We start from the raw sequence: 16097 nt of genomic DNA, 5'->3' as shown, positions 1-16097 counted from the left end.
GTTGATCACAAGCTTAGAATACAAAATAAATTCAAGGCTAGCCTGGACAACTTAATGAGAACTTATCTTACAAAAAAAAAAAAAAAAAAAAAACCAAACCAAAACAACAACTACAACAACAGCAACAAAAACCATCTGGGAGGTAGCTCCATGGTCTCTACTCTGTACAGCATATGCAACGTCCTGGGCTCAATGTCACTTCCACTCTAATACAATACAGGATGTGAAATGCTGGCAAAATTCTACCTCCCCCCAATAAAATATGACACCCAGAAGTTTTATGAATGATTTTTAGAAAGAAAAACAAGGTGAATAAATGGACTGAAAACAGTGTAAGTATAAACCCATGAATCTGAAGAAAATAAATGCAAATGAAGAAGCAAGAAGCAGGGGTAGTGATCTTAGTCCAAGATTTCTTCTGGAGCTCTCAGCATGAGATGCATGTTATGGGAGGTGATAACAAAATCAAAAGGCTTGGTTGCTTAGTAAACTGTGAGGTTTGGGTCCACGTTCCAAAGCTTAGAATGTAGCAGAAGTCAACACGGTGACTGCACCCAGCACCCGCTGACTGCATAGCATCCATGCAGTTCACACCCATTGCTCCTTCTCTTATTTAAGCTTTATGGCAATTCTTTTCAGCAATGACTTTCACTATCCTCGTTTCCCTGACAACTCAAGGCAAGCTTACAGAGCTGTTTGGCTGTGGGATTGGGTTCTTAACTGAGACTCCAGAAAACAATAAAAGAAGTGTTATCTCAATATGAACCAAAGTCTATAGGACCTAATGGTCCAATGACAGGCCATGAAAAAGTTACTTGTCTTCTTGCCAAAAACAAGTTTAAGAGATGGGTGTTTTGGATACTGTTTACCTACTTGGGAACATTTAATGGCCTGCAGAAAAAAAAAATATTTTGGTCTCGAAGAAAACACCTAAGTATAAATAATCGCCATGAAATGGATTATTAATGGAAAATTTTTAAATGCAAGATGATGACTCTCATAGGTGAACAGGGGCAAAACTTGACCCAATTAAACAAAGAGGAATAAATAAAATGCAAAAAGGGCCAGTGTGATGGCTCATCACGTAAGAGTATCTGTCTAGTAAAGTTAACAACCTGAACCCAAATAAGGGGGCTGGAAAGTAGCCAAGGGATTATGAAGATCTGGGTTCACTTCCCAGCTCCCCCCATAACATCTCACAACATCTGCAGCTCTGGCTTTAGAAGATCCAATGGATGGAAATAGAAGAAACCATCCTGAGTGAGGTAACCCAGTCACAGAAAGAGGAACATGGTATGTGCTCACTCATATATGGATTTTAGACATAGAGCAAAGGATCACCAGCCTGTAACCATACCACCAGAGAGCTAGGAAATAAGGAGTATCCTAAGAGAGACATACATGGTCCCCCAGAGAAGGGGAGAAGGACATGATCTCCTAAGCGAATTGAGAGAGCGCATAGAGGGAGGGAAGGGGGAGTTAAGAGAAAGAGAGGGGAGAAGAGGTGGGGAGTGGTGGGCATGAGGAAGCAGGAAGATTGAGTTGGGGGAACAGTAGAGGAGAGCAAGAAAAGAGACACCACAATAGAGGGAGTCATTATAGGTTTAAAGAGAAATCTGGCACTAGGAAAATGCCCGGAGATCTACAAGGATGATGCCAACTAACAATCTAAGCAATAATGGAGAGGCTACCTTAAATGCCCTTCCCCAATAATGATATATGCTATCCTTGAGCCTTCATCCAGCTGATGGAAGCAGAAGCAGACACCCACAGGTAAACACTGAACTGAACTCCTGTAATCCAGTTGCAGAGAGGGAAGAGTGATGAGCAAAGGGATCAAGACCAGGCTGGCTGAACAAGGGGGAGCTCATGAACTTCAGACTGATAGCCAGGAAAACTGTTAGAACTGACCCAGAACCCCTGAACCTGGGTGTCAGTTAGGGGCCTCTGGTATTGGATCAGTATTTATCCCCAGTATATGAACTGACTTTGGGAGCCCATTCCACATAGAGGGATCCTCTCTCAGCCTAGACACAAGGGGGAGGGTCTAGGCCCTGCTCCAAATGATATGACAGACTGAAGATTCCTCCCCATTGAAGGCCTCACCCTCCCTGGAGAGCAGAAAGGATGGGATAAAAGTCAATGGGGAGACAGGGAGAGAGGGGAGGGCGAGAAACTGGGACTAGCAAATTAGAAACAAGTTTGTTTCTAATTTGAATAAAAATAAAAAATGTCCGTGAGGAAGAGAAATTAGAGATGGATCTAAGCTAACAAAGTTCCGAGATGGAGAATAAAGCCAATTCAGCTCTGCCTTCTCACTCTCCTAGAAAAGCTATCACCCTCAGTCTGTTATTCTCAAGTGAACTCTTCCTCTGTAAACCCAGATGAATGAACCATTGGCCAAGCTAAAGAGATCATATTCAGAAGTAAACTTAAAGCAATGGTCCCAAACTGAACATTCGATCTTAGGCCTTGAGTCTGGAAGGAAGTGCATGTACAGTTTAGCTGAGAGGGCTGTTTTTCGCTAAAGTAGAAAATCCTAGGCTTTAGAGTTTGAGAAACAGTGTAGACATACTACAAGCAGCCCAGAAGTATTGAGCAAATACGACCAGATCCGCCCACTCAGACATCAGGAGAGCTCCTTGTGGAGCTCAGTGAGTCTCCTTGATCACACATGTGCTGTGGCGTTCCCCTACACTTTTCACTAAGTGGCCCTTTTTTAGCTTAGTGCAGCTTGAGGAGGTCTGTCCTAATAGTTATGATGCTATGCTATGATGAAACTGACTGGCCAAAACCAAGTTGGGGAGGAAAGAGTTCATTTGGCTTACACTTCTGCAGTCCATCACCGGAGGAACTCAGGACAGGAACTCAAACAAGGCAGGAACGTGGAGGCAGGCGCTGATGCAGAGGCCATGGAAGAGTGCTGCTTATGGCATGCTCATCATGACTTGCTCAGCCTACCTTCTTACAGCACTGAAGACCACCAGCCCAGGGGTGGCCCCACCCACAATGACCTGAACCCTCCCACATGATCATTAATTAAGAGAACAACCTGCAGGCCTACCTACAGCCCAGTCTTATGAAGGCATTCTCTCAAACGTGGCTCCCTCCTCTCTAATGATGCTAGCTTGTGTCAAGTCGACATAAAACTGTCCAGCACAATGCCCTTGTTTATTTTCCTGAAGATAATCTTTGCCTATGCATAGAAGCAACAATGACAGAGTGAGTTTGGTACCCAGCCTTTTCAATAGAAATAATAACTGAGACATGGATTATGATGCTCATAGTATCCCAGTTAGGAGAGCTTTAAATGCCGACATAGAATGTGGACCGGAAAGAAAATAAACAGGAATGTAGCGTGAGATGGAAAGTTTTCACAAGAAGCGGTGGAAATAAATTGGTGGGATAAGATAAAACAAAGAGGTTATGTTAGAACTGCAAATGTTCAGACATTTGTTAAAGTTCTGATCCAGCTGTAAGAATTGTTGATTGACTTTTGGCTTACTACACTGACAATTTCAACTCCCAAGGAGTGGATACTCTAGCCAGAGGAAATTCCAGCTCCGAATCTGACTCGTGAACACAAAGAAGATTCTTTCAGTGAAATAAAAATGATGGTATCCTGGGTGACAAGTGTGTTTCATCATTAGGAAAGAGACGTTGAACCGACTCTAGGTTTGTAAGATCAAAGATGGAGCTGTAAGAGGAAATACGGTTCAGTGAAAGGAGCTGCTCAGAAGGAACCCAGCTTGGGATGTTAAGAAGAAATAGTGGCTGTGTGAATTCTCCTCTAGGAAGACAGAGTGGCTGCAGACAAAGCGCTCTGATGTAGTTTTACAAGCCCACTTACAGCTTGAGCGACCTCAATAGTTACTGTTCTCGAAAAGGTGCTATGACTAAAAAATAATTTCTGGGGCTGGGGAGATGGCTCATCAAGTAAAAGCACTTGTTCCATGGGCCTGAAAACCTGAGTTTAGACCCCAGTTGTCATGTAGAAGTTGGACACAGTGGTGAAGTCTGTAATCCCAGCAGTCCTATGATGAGATCCTGAGATGGAGGCAGACAATGGGGGTTTTCTGAAGCTTGCAGCCTAGCTAGCCTGGAGCACAGCTGTCAAAGAGGGAAACCCTGCTCCAAACCAAGTTCACAGATACCAGAGGTTGTCCTCTGATCTCCACACTGGTGCCATGGCAGGAATGCACCCTCACACACAAACACACACACATATACACAACACACATGTACAAAAATAAGTATCTAGAAATACTTTGTAGTTGTATTTTTAGCAGAAACTAATAGTGATGAAATATGGATGCTAAAAAAAAAACTTTTCTTTCCAGTGAAGTAGACAGTATTTGAGTTAAGTTGTAGCAAAATGGTCAGAAGTAATTCAGTCAAGATTGTTGCAAAGCAATACCAAGACAACATAGATCTTTACACTTAGGTAACATTCTCATGTCAATAAACAAAACAAGGACTTCCAGAAGAGCAAAGATCTTTGAGGAGACACATAACACAGATAAATGACATCTGAACTTTTAGTCTCAAGTATGGTCTACAGCTTGAATCCTCAGTGGCTTTCAAGAACCAGAATGTAGGAACATAGAAAACTATCATATAGCTAGCCTACAGCATGTCTATGAACCAGGCATCTCAGCCTGGAGATGGAACCCACAGACTCCACCTCTGGAATCCAAATCCTGAACCAGACATCTCTGGATACCTGTTCGTTATCTATGACAAGAGGTTTAAGACTGCTGTGCTGTAATATTGTCAAGGGTGTAGTGTTCCTTGGACAGCAACAAAATAAAAGCCTTTCTTGGTATCTTTATGGGCAACACTGAGTGAATTCCCATTCACATGCACAGCTCCATTATGAACTCACATTCTTCAGAGGGTAGTAAGAGTGGACTTCTGTCCAATTGAAAAGAGACTCCAAACGCCTGGTATATTCTGTCTCGGGAACACTATTGTGCAGAAAAGAAGGCAAACAGCCTCTGCTCTGCTCTGTTTTCTTCAGGGGTCTGATAGTTTACTGTCCTACAATATATTTTTAGCAAACTGCTCAGTTTGAATCTTAAGTGTCCCCCAAATGCTCATCTGTTAAAGGTGCCATTGCCAGAGTAGGAATCCTGGTAGGAACTTCTCACACACACACTCCTCTCTCACACACACATGCACACACTCTCTCTCTATCTCACACACACACACTCTCTCTCTCTTCTCTCTCACACACACACTCCTCTCTCTCACACACATGCACACACTCTCTCTCTCTATCTCACACACATACTCTCTCTCTTCTCTCTCTCACACACACATGCACACACACTCTCTCTTCCCTCTCTCTCACACACACGCACACACTCTCTCTCTCTTCTCTCTCTCTCTCACACACACACGCACACACACTCTAGCCACATGATGAATAAGGTTGCTCTACAATGTGCCCCTATCAAGATGTATGTGGCCACAGGATCAAATACAATGAGACCAACAATCGCTTGCCTGAACTCTCAAAACTGTGAGCCAGAATAAGCCTATTTTCTCAGGTATTTGTTATAATAGTGGAGAGTTGATACAATGATTTGAAGTGAGCATTTGAAAATACATTTATAAGAGGAATACCAGATCCAGAAGAGATAATAGCATTGGCTTCCCATGGGATTTCATGCTTGTAGTGGGTTAAATAAAATAATACTAAATATATTAAGAATGGATGTAATATTCTCTATCTACATCAAAATAGAACACAGTGGTGTGCTGATAAATTATTTATGATTTATTAAAGCTTGCCTGAGTGTTCAGAAAGCAAAGCCAGCCACAAGTCATAGAGGTCAGGCAGCAGTGATACACACCTTTAATTCCAGTAGCCATACTAGCTATCCATAGAGCCAGGCAGTGGTGGCACACACCTTTAATCGCAGGACTCAGGAGACAGGCAGATGAATCTCTCTGAGTTCAAGGCCACCTGACCTACACAAGAGTGGACAGTAACAGAGTTCACTCCTTTGATCCTAGCACTAGGGAGGTGAAGACAGGGGTGATATGGCTGAGTGGAGAAAGGAATGTAAGGCAGGAGGAGACAGGAACTCAGAGCCTTTTCCTCTCAGGATTCCTAGAGATAGAATTGTCTCTGAGGATGTGTGGAGACAGGACAGCCATTTCAGCCTCAGGTAGAGGTAAGAACTAGTGGCCGGCTGCTTTGCTTTTCTGATCTTCAACTTGAAGTTTGAAGCCAATATTAACCTCTGAGTTTTTATTATTCTTGTTACCCAGTGGTCAACAGAGAGTTGTAGGGTGAGGAGACATGTAATGTAGCTGCATTAGTACAGAGATTGATCTAGAAGTTCTGGCAGAGATCTCAGCAGGACTAAACACAGGAGAGGCTAGAGAAAAGAAACAGAAAGAAGAGGCCATCACGAGCAAAAGCTGACTCTCTCCTGCATTGGCGATCAAGTGTAAATTAAGTATGGAAAACACAGGGGAAGTGTGGAAAATTACTAAGAATGGCCAGCTCTTGGGACGATAGAAAGCACAAGGGGAAGAGATGAAAATTTTGTCTCCGACGGACAAGATAGGGAGCTTGCACTGTGTCGAAGGCTGACGGGATGGAGTAAACCTACACTTGTTCAGTATGTTGCCCAGAAGCTGAGATGAAGAAACAGAAAGGTGAGAAAAGTGTATTTAAACAAAGTGCAAAAACATGTGTATTGCAAGCCTCTGTAAATAGCTATGAACTCTAAATCTAACCTTGGATCCCCCTCCCTGCCCCCACCATCCTTCCCATCTAGTCATGACTCGTCATTACCTCCCTTCTTCCTAGATTTCTCACATAGCACACTCAACCACCGCCCCCCCAGTCATGGCTTGCTTTTTTCCAGTTGTCTAAATATTGCCCTCATATGTGCAAGCACATGGCTGGATCTTTCTCATCATTAAAGTCTGCTATATTAAAATGAATTTCTGGCAACTATCTAATTATTGAAAGGGGCAATTGGTGTATGGAACCTCTCTCTTTTTTTAAACCCAATGTTTGCTTCATAAAGCAAATTCTCCAGTATTAGGTACATGTACATTTGCAATTATTTTTTAACTTGGATTTATCCCTTAATAATGATATGATGTCTCCAGTTTTGACAACATTTACCTCAATATTTCTACTGCCTCTCACTTAGTTGCCATTTTAACAGAACATCATTTTAACCTCTTTACTTTCAGCCTGCATGCTTCCATCCATGGATGGAGGCAACAAACGAACACCATGACAAAGTCCATGACTGAAGGAAGTGAGTCTGACTGAGCTGCTGAGCCTTACAGCTTATTTAAACTAAACAAGGTCCCTCTGGGTCTACAGAACTTCATTCTTTTCTACTATACTTCATTTTAAGAGACTCTAGAAATCAATCCTGATATGAGTGAGAGAGACAGACAGACACACACATACATACACACACACACACACACACACACACACACACAGACACAGAGAGAGAGAGAGAGAGAGAGAGAGAGAGAGATGGACAGAGATGCCCTGGCCTAAAACAAACAAACAAACAAACAAAAAGATAAGCTCAACATGCCAACATGCATGACATTTAAATAAAAGTGTCCAGGTTGTATGTCCAAATTAAAAAAAAAAAAAAACTCATTTCCATACTAAGAACCTAGGCTATGGCAAGTATTCAAGAAGTATTGTTTATATGCCGTAAAGCTCACTGGACACTGGCAAAGTGTCGTCAAGCCTTTGTGCAGGAGGGGGGGTGATGCTTCGTTCTGATTCCTTTGCCAACAGTATCCCCAAGATCCTTACTGATCACACTGGGGCAGAAAAGATGTCCTGTGCGTGAAAATACAGTCCCTGTGACCTACATACATGACGAGACCTTATGAGTCATGCTCTATGCAGGCCACTGGGCATCTTTTGGTGATGCCTGACACACTCTCTGTGTCTGATGCCTGACACACCTCTGTGACAATTATTCTTAGCTATCCTGCCAGCACTGACGTGAATACAGTCCTCCCAATTAATCTCTTTGAATGCAGATGTACCCAAGCTTGTTCGTGAAGGCCTAGAATATCAGCATCTCTAGAGGGGTAGTGCTACGGTGTTTGCTGAAAGTATGAGGCCCTAAGTTCAGTCCTCAGCACTGCAAAACAAGTAAGTACAAACATACATTACATGGAAGTTCTTAGATATTATATGATATTATATGATATTTTACTCCAATAAATTTATTAGAAATACCATTAAAATAAAGAAACATCATTCAAAACAAATATGCATAAACACACATATATACATACACATATAGATAGATATAGATATAGATTTACATGTACATATGTGTGTAGCCAAATGAATGCAGGTCTTTCAGTTGGGTGTTTTAAAAGCCTATCCCTGTTCCTTCCATCCTTGCTGCCCCTTCTCTGTAAAGAATGCTTTCTGAAGCCACACACCAGCCAAACAGTGGAATCGCCTCATCTCTCTGTGGCACTGACCCATGTCCTGTGCCTCTAAGAACTCCCTTCAAAGCAGGAGCATGACCGCCCGCCTTAGGCTGTCCCGGGCAGAGAACAAGATCAACCCTGTGTAACCCACTTCCCCCTTCCTTGTTAACTGGCTCCTGTCTTCATCTCTACACACAGCCTTTCCCATATGGCCCATTTATTTTTAATACAACTTGATGTGGTTGCTGTTGCGGCTTGCCCATATTTTTTTTTCCAAGCTCTTTGAATGAAACATCAAATATACATGTACTACCCTTTTGTGAGATCCCAGGTAAATTTGAGGGACATCGTAGCACAGTGTAACAGTTTTGGAATTACCCAAGCTTATTGCCCCACCTGACTCTGATGACCCTGGGCAATTACTTACTATGTGACCTTGAACAAATTACTTAACCTCTATGCCAGTTTCCAAAGGGAAGAGCAAGCACGTTCATAAAAGGGATGAGGTAATTAAGTAAGATAGTTCAAGGCTTAACATTTAATGTCTTTCCTCTTTTCCATTTTCAACTGCCAGGAAAACAATCAATATGAACTCTCCTAATAAATCATATTAATGCAGAGGTTCAGGCGGGCCAATTCTCTCTGAGCTGCATTTTAACTACTAACTGCATGAAGGAACCTGTCCAGCAGATTGCCTTAAATAGAATAAGCCACTGCGAATGCTATTTGAATTGCCCCCACCTACTTTGCATGCTGATGGTGTTTTCTCAGTAACAAATAGAGAAAATCCAGTCAGTTCTACTTGACCTCAGACTGGTAGAATCAAGTATAGGAGATGCCAACCAGGCCACATTTGTAAATATTACAGTTATTCATAAAAACTCTTTCAAATGCCTTCAGCATGAATGTTCTCAACATGGTATTAAAATCTGACTAAAGGACGAGGCTGCAAGTATTTGCAGAGCAAACAGGCATGAGGCTGTGAGGGAGGGCAAAGGGAGTCTTCGATTCCAGGACTGCCACTGCCCAGCTACGTGAGATTTACTGAAATCCTCAATGACATGATTTCACATCTGTACAATGAAGACGATTAAGAAAAACCAATATGCAGAATGTTCTATAAGCAGGTACCCAACATGTATGAAACCCTTGCCTTCCTGGGAAAAGCTAGCTGTATCACAGTGTGTATTCTGACTGGGGTTGCTAAGCTACACCATCTTAGGTACACAAGCTGTTTGAGTACAAAGAGGGACTTTGTATCTGGATGTTAGTCAGGCAGGTTATATTCCACAAATATCTGGTAGTAGTTTGTTTTGGCTTTGGTAGAAGTACTTTGTGTGCCCAGTACCCAGCCCAGGGTCATCTTCATAACCTTTGCAGGCTGGAAGCTCCTGGACTGGCTGGGTCTCCAGCATCCTAATCAAATTTCGTGATCCCATCTCATTCAGCACTGGTCCTCTTCCTTTCCTGTGGTACAGAGCTCTCAGAAGAAAGCAAACTCTTTAATGCATTTGTATTTAGGTAAAGCTTCCATTCCATCCTGCCCTACCATGGCTGGGTTTGAGACAAAATTGAAGGAAGGGGATAATCCAATGATTACCATAAACTGCCATCGGTATCCTAATGATGCATTTATACATGATCTGAAAGTTGATCTGTGTGTCTTTTTTCTGTTTTGAACTAGAAGATTAGAATAATCTTTAGAGGCCACTGACCCATGCGGAGGGGGTAGCTTTGGACTTTGGAGACAGGGCTGGTTTAAGAAAATGGGTCAGTCAAACAGCTGGGGTATGTTCTAGGGGCAGAGTTGAGAGTTACAGCAAATCAGGAAAATAAAAGGCCCACGACTTATTTTGTCTGTGTGTGTGTGTGTGTGTGTGTGTGTGTGTGTATGTGTGTGTGTGTATGGTGTGTATGTGTGTGTATGGTGTGTATGTGTGTGTGTGAGTGTGTGTGTGTATGGTGTGTATGTGTGTGTGTGTCTGTGTGTGTATGTGTGTGTGTGTCTCTGTGTGTGTGTATGTGTGTGTGTATGGTGTGTATGTGTGTGTGTGTGTGAATGTGTGTGTGTGTGAATGTGTGTGTGTATGGTGTGTATGTGTGTGTATGTGTGTGTGTATGTGTGTGTGTATGTGTGTGTGTGTATGTGTGTGTGTATGTGTGTGTGTGTCTGTGTGTGTGTGTATGTGTGTGTGTCTGTGTGTGTGTGTATGTGTGTGTGTATGTGTGTGTGTCTGTGTGTGTGTGTGTCTGTGTGTGTGTCTCTGTGTGTGTGTGTGTGTGTGTCTGTGTGTGTGTGTCTGTGTGTGTGTGTCTGTGTGTGTGTGTGTGTGTATGTGTGTGTGTATGTGTGTGTATATGGTGTGTATGTGTGTGTGTGTGTATGGTGTGTATGTGTGTGTGTGTGTATGGTGTGTATGTGTGTGTGTGTCTGTGTGTCTGTGTGTGTGTCTGTGTGTGTGTCTCTGTGTGTGTGTGTGTGTGTGTGTGTCTGTGTGTGTGTCTGTGTGTGTGTCTCTGTGTGTGTGTCTCTGTGTGTGTGTGTGTGTGTGTATGTGTGTGTGTGTCTCTGTGTGTGTGTCTCTGTGTATGTGTGTGTGTGTCTGTGTGTGTGTGTCTCTGTGTATGTGTGTGTGTGAATGTGTGTGTGTGTGAATGTGTGTGTGTGTCTGTGTGTGTATGTGTGTGTGTGTCTCTGTGTGTGTGTATGTGTGTGTGTGTCTCTGTGTGTGTGTCTGTGTGTGTGTGTGTGTGTCTCTGTGTGTGTGTCTGTGTGTGTCTCTGTGTGTGTGTCTATGTGTGTGTGTGTGTCTCTGTGTGTGTGTCTGTGTGTGTGTGTGTCTCTGTGTGTGTGTGTGTCTCTGTGTGTGTGTCTGTGTGTGTGTATGTGTGTGTGTGTCTCTGTGTGTGTGTCTGTGTGTGTGTGTGTCTCTGTGTGTGTGTCTGTGTGTGTGTGTGTCTCTGTGTGTGTGTATGTGTGTGTGTATGTGTGTGTGTCTGTGTGTGTGTATGTGTGTGTGTATGTGTGTGTGTGTCTGTGTGTGTATGTGTGTGTGTATGTGTGTGTGTCTGTGTGTGTGTGTCTGTGTGTGTGTGTGTCTGTGTGTGTGTGTCTGTGTGTGTGTGTCTGTGTGTGTGTATGTGTGTGTGTGTGTCTGTGTGTGTGTCTGTGTGTGTGTGTGTGTGTATGGTGTGTATGTGTGTGTGTGTGAATGTGTGTGTGTGAATGTGTGTGTGTGTATGGTGTGTATGTGTGTGTATGTGTGTGTGTGTGTGTGTGTGTGTGTGTGTGTGTCTGTGTGTGTGTGTGTGTGTGTGTGTGTGTGTGTGTGTGTGTGTGTGTGTGTAGTTGTCCTATGAGACAAGAGGAGGGCATTGTATCCTCTGGAGGCTGAGTTACAGCTAGTTGAGAGTTGCATAACATGCGTGCTGGGGACTGACCTCAAATCCTCCACAAAAGTAGCCTGTGCTTTGACCTCTGTGCCGTCTCTCAGCCCCCACAACTCTGTTTCTAACATAGCTTCAAAATTCCATCTAAGCAAAAGGGAAAATCCAAAGTAATTTAAAATATCAGTAATTAGGGATGGATGTTAAAAGAAATGAGACATGAAGCAAGTTTTGACAGATACGTAAATGTTTGGTTCTTTGTTTGGTGATGGATATGTATGTATGTATGTGTGTATAATTTATTAAACTATATTCTCAAAATGAAAATACTTGGCTGTATATAAATTATACTTCTAAAAACTTAGTTACTTTAAAAACTACGTATTCTATTGCCCAAACAAATTGGTGCTCATTCATGTATCACACATCTTCCTGTACGTTTTAGTGTGTTTATACAAAGAACAGCATCTTTCTTTATTAATGTAACATGTTTTTTACTCATTTTTTATTTTCTACTCCCTCACCTGAAAGTATATTTTACCACCCAAACCAGCTGCCCCCATGAGACTTACTTCATAAAACTCAAGAGGGAAAATAAGGCCAGAAAGGGAAAAACAGGAAGCCCCTTTGACTTTTACAGCCTCTGAGATCTCATTATTGACGTGTTAACAACAATCACTCACTTGGTGAGTAAGGCCTTACTGTATAAAGATTATATTGCAGCATCTGCCATTGGTAATTTAATAGCAACTGATTGCTGAGAAACCCGCTGGAGGATTCTGCTGGTGCCTGTGAATGCCACCCACTTGTCCCTGAAAAGGTGATTCAGTCTGTACTTCCATGCCTGGTAGGCAACCCTCTGCAGCTGGACTTTGGATGGCTTGGAAAAGAAAACATTTCCATTACTTCCTCCATCGTTTTCAGGATTTATGATTCTGGACCCCTGACAACTAGGACAGTCTTGTCTGTCTGTGCAAGACCTCAGAGAGTAAGGAAGGACTCGGGGTACAAAGTCAAACCAGCTCTGCTGTTTCCATGGCTGCCAGCCTGGAGCGTGGAGTGTTGGATAGGTGTTACCTGCCTGGCCCTGCCTCTGCCCCCAGGGGTGTGGGTGCCTGTGGCCATGTGGGCAGGTGGCTCTGCAGCCCAGGGAAGTGCCCTCACTAGAGAGAAGTACACGAAAACGCTAACCATGGCATAATCTGTCTCTAGGATAGCTGGTTCCTGGAGACCCAGAAAGAAGGTCTACAAACAGCCAAATTTGGTAGAGACAAAATCATTCCACTTGACCGACAGAAAAACAACAGTAGCAAAACACTCAGCTTGGTGACTCACACAGAGCAGTGCCCAGTAGCTCAGGACCATCCCTATACAGGCGATTAATCAGCACTTCCTAGTGACTCATTTTGCAAGGTCTGGGATGCAGGGACAAGCTGGTCCATGTTGGATGACTCGCTGAATTTTCCCCCTATCCGAGTAGTCGGGCTTGAAGCTCACTCTCAGCCCCCCTTCTGATCCAGGTGGGCAGGAAGGCCTGAGTTGTTTTGGGTCAGATCTCTAAAAAGGGACGGCCCTAGCTGGACTGGCTGTTCCTGCACCTGTGTACTTGGGTGTGGTTAGAATCACTCAATCCGCAGGCGTGTACAAGTGAATGTAACCCAGGAGAAACCCAAGTCAGGCACACTGAGAGCCGCGGGGAGGTAGCAGATGACAGGGTGTTGTCTAGAGCCATTTAGCGTTGGCCTGCAGCCCCGTGCATCCCAGACACTCTGAAGTCATCAAGAAAAGGTCAAACTGTGCTCAGAACATTTTGTTTAAGAAGGGCAAAGTGCTACATAAAGCATCTTAGAGAAATTACTTTCCAAAATAAAAATTTTAGATTGGCAAGTTTAGGTAGCATTATGCTGGCTCTTACTCTACTTTAAATATGAGATGTATTTCAAGTTACAATATCAAAAATCCCATCCAAAGGGAATTGTTTCCTTTCTTTTGATCTATGTTTTTTCTGATATACAAGCATATACTCACACATAAATTAAGCAGTATACAGATATACATTTGTGTTGTTTAAAGGATCTGTTTCTTTTTATCTCATGTGTGTATGCATGTGTGTGTACATGTCTGCAAATATGTTTATGTACCACATGCATGAGTTGGAGTTCCGGCTGTCATGTGGGTGCTGAGAACTGAATCCAGGTCCTCTGCAAGAGCATCAGTACTCATAACCAATGAGTCATCCTCTAGCACCAAATTTTGTGTGTGGGGGGGGCGTTGCTTTTGAGAGAGCCTTGGTTATAACTTCTGCTCACTGCAGTGTACTACTGCCCCCTTAAGCCATTCTTTCTCGGTGACAACACTTTGCTTATCTTCCTCCCCCCAAGTTTTCCTTCCTTCTGTCTGAAGTCATGAGTCGTGATCCTCAGTGTTCAGTCCTGTACCTTATCTACCACATCTGACAAGTTCTCACTCGTGTGAGTGTACAAGGGCACATGTAAGTGCGTGTACCACTAGCTCTGCCTAGACTGTGCTGAAAATATGCTGTGCTGACACCTCCTTCTGACCAACAGACCTGTGCCCCTAGATCTTCCCAGTCTGGGAGATTCAACACATATAGTAAAGGAACAGCAGAAATGAAGATCTTTTCATCTTCATTCATTCATTCATTCATTCATTCCTGCAATCACCACCTCCTCTCATTTTCCCCGTCCTGCCTCCTCTATGCTTCTCTGGATGGAGAAGTTTACCTCTGCTGTCCTTCACTCCTGAACACCTTGCCTTTTGCCTGTGTTCCTTGGCCCTCCAGGGCACTTGGATTCTGGATCCGGTAGTGAAGGTGTCTCTGTCTTCTTCCCTATCCCAGGCTGGGAACTCTCAATCTACACAGACCCACAATTCAGGTCATGAGGCCCTATTCATACTCTGTCCAATGACCACTCCTCACCTCCTCCCAATACATAAGGGAGAAATTAGTTTCTCCTAAGTGAGGAAAGTTACCCATTGCTCCTGGACAATTATGGTTCCCTCTGAACTATGAATTCCTTGCTTGGCCTCCACTCCATGCTCTGAATAGTTTTAAGGTGTCTCTGCACTAACCACTGCCTAGGTTCCCCATGGGGGATTGTGTGCTGTGCCTTTCTGTTGACTCTTGGTCACATTTTACTGCCTCGACATAGATACACTGATTTTGTGCTGTAGAACAGATAGGGAACATAAAAATGCCATAAAGGTTCTGAACACCACCTTCCACAAAAGAGGGTTTCCATTCCTTCTATTAAGCAAAGCATTTGAGGGGTTGGTCAGGACAATTACACCAGACACTGGAGCAAAGTTTGGGTTAGAGCTTGTAGCTTTAGTAGAAACCACTCTAACGGTGTTCACCCTTGCTCCTAGTCGCTCTGAGCTTCTGATTGTGTCCACTGGGGTATCCATCTCTTCGATCCTCAAAAGCTTCACGACACCAACACTGCCTCTCTGAAGTTCAAGGCCTGCACCTGGGCCTCCAGCACCCATAACTTTAGCACCTGGGGAATTTCTCAGGGAAAACCTGGAGGCCTATCGGGATTGGGGTCTCTAGAGGTCAGTCCATGCTGCCCCGCATGCCAACGCTATGAAGATTGGAGTCATTCCTTTTTAGAAGCTTTTGACCTAGCTCCATAGCCTTCTGAATAGAATCCGGATTCAGCAAATGTGGTATGAGGAAATCAGCTTTGTATCTGACTCCTCCCCTTCCTGTCCGTCAGAGCATCCCATTTTTAACTGCCAGGAAGTGAGCTGGCTTTTCTTTGCCACGTGAGATTCTCCAGAAAAGCCCTCCAGCTATACCCAAGTCAGCAAACTGCCTGATGAGACAGACTTCCTCTCACCTTGGAGAGGGTTCCCTCCTCCTGGGATTTGAGTTGACCTAACCTCTTCCCTTCCACAGAAACTCAGCACCTCTAAAACACAACTTCTGTTATTTCATTGGGCTATCCCGTTCATTGCACTACAAGTTCTATGGAGAACTGCGTCTCACCCGGAAATGAAAGTTTGGTTCCCGGCACTCATGCGTGAGTTCACCCACCTCTACCTTCAGTTCTAGCAGATCCCATGCCCTCTTCTGGTCACCTCGAGCACTGCACACACCACATGTGGTGCACATACAAACATGCAGGCAAACACTCATACACATAAGAGAAAATAAATACATCTTTAAAAAAAAAAAAAGAACTCTGTGAAGTTGCCTGAGTATTTTGTGCATAGTATAAAATAACGTGAAACTT

The sequence above is a fragment of the Phodopus roborovskii genome, unplaced genomic scaffold (genome assembly GCF_943737965.1).
Source record: "Phodopus roborovskii unplaced genomic scaffold, PHOROB, whole genome shotgun sequence".
In the NCBI taxonomy this organism is placed as follows: Eukaryota; Metazoa; Chordata; class Mammalia; order Rodentia; family Cricetidae; genus Phodopus; species Phodopus roborovskii.
Note: the sequence above shows the minus strand (reverse complement) of the source record.